At 44.5% G+C, this 889-nt stretch overlaps 1 non-coding gene across 1 annotated transcript; it reads left to right on the top strand.

Annotated features, from left to right (window-relative positions):
• Positions 1–521: 521 nt before the first annotated feature.
• LOC122044500 lies at positions 522–682 on the top strand. Its single transcript, XR_006129574.1, has one exon. It is a non-coding gene; the product is annotated as a U1 spliceosomal RNA (small nuclear RNA).
• Positions 683–889: the final 207 nt, after the last annotated feature.

The raw sequence follows: 889 nt of genomic DNA on the forward strand, positions 1-889 counted from the left end.
TATGAACTCAGCAACGAAAGGTGGAATTTGCTGATTCGTGAAGTAAGCGTTGCTGCGGCTGAACCACCGTGAAACAGCAGTGACAATGATGATCAATACAACCAAAAAGAAATGCAGGGTTGTCGATGGGAACTCCATGATGCTTTGGTTCGCAATTGACTTGAGAGCTCTGTTGTCCGTTTCAAGTAAACGAAGGCATCCTCCTCAAAATCATGGAGATAAAAGAAGGGTAGGGGGAATACATGTAGGCTAGGGAAGTGAGCACATTGCTGCATTCGAACAGCCATGAAACAACCGCGATGATGATCAAAATTGTGAGAAGGAAGGCAGAGTTGAAAGTCGAAGTTCGATTCTGCTATGTTTCGCAACCGCGACCCAGAGGGAGTTCTGTTGTCGATTCTGCTTCAAAGGAGGAGGGAGGGATTAATCACGTCCACGGGTTTTAGTCCCACATCTTGGAGTGGAATAGGGAGAGAGAAGACAGATGGCTATAAGATTGGAGCTGTGTGCTACGTTGAATCATACTTACCTGGACGGGGTCGACGGGCGATCAAGAAAGCTCGTGGCCTAGATCAACGGTTTCCATTGCACATCGGAAGGGCGTTGGTTTACCATCTCCCCAAGTGGGAGAGTGGACGTCATAATTTGTGACAGAGGGGGTACGCGCGTGCGCGGCCCCTGCCAATAAAAATAAACATTTAGCTTAATTAATATTATCTAATTACAGTATGGTTGAATTTTGCCTCTTGGGCGAACTGCTCGTTGATTAAACGCAGAATTTAAAAGCAGAGAGATGCAATTATCTCTAGTGTTAAAACTGTCATGAATCAGTTATGGTTTGGCTGGTGGATTGTGTATAGTTGTCTGTAGATATTTAAATTAAATATTT

The sequence above is a fragment of the Zingiber officinale genome, chromosome 2A (assembly GCF_018446385.1).
Source record: "Zingiber officinale cultivar Zhangliang chromosome 2A, Zo_v1.1, whole genome shotgun sequence".
NCBI classification, from domain to species: Eukaryota; Viridiplantae; Streptophyta; class Magnoliopsida; order Zingiberales; family Zingiberaceae; genus Zingiber; species Zingiber officinale.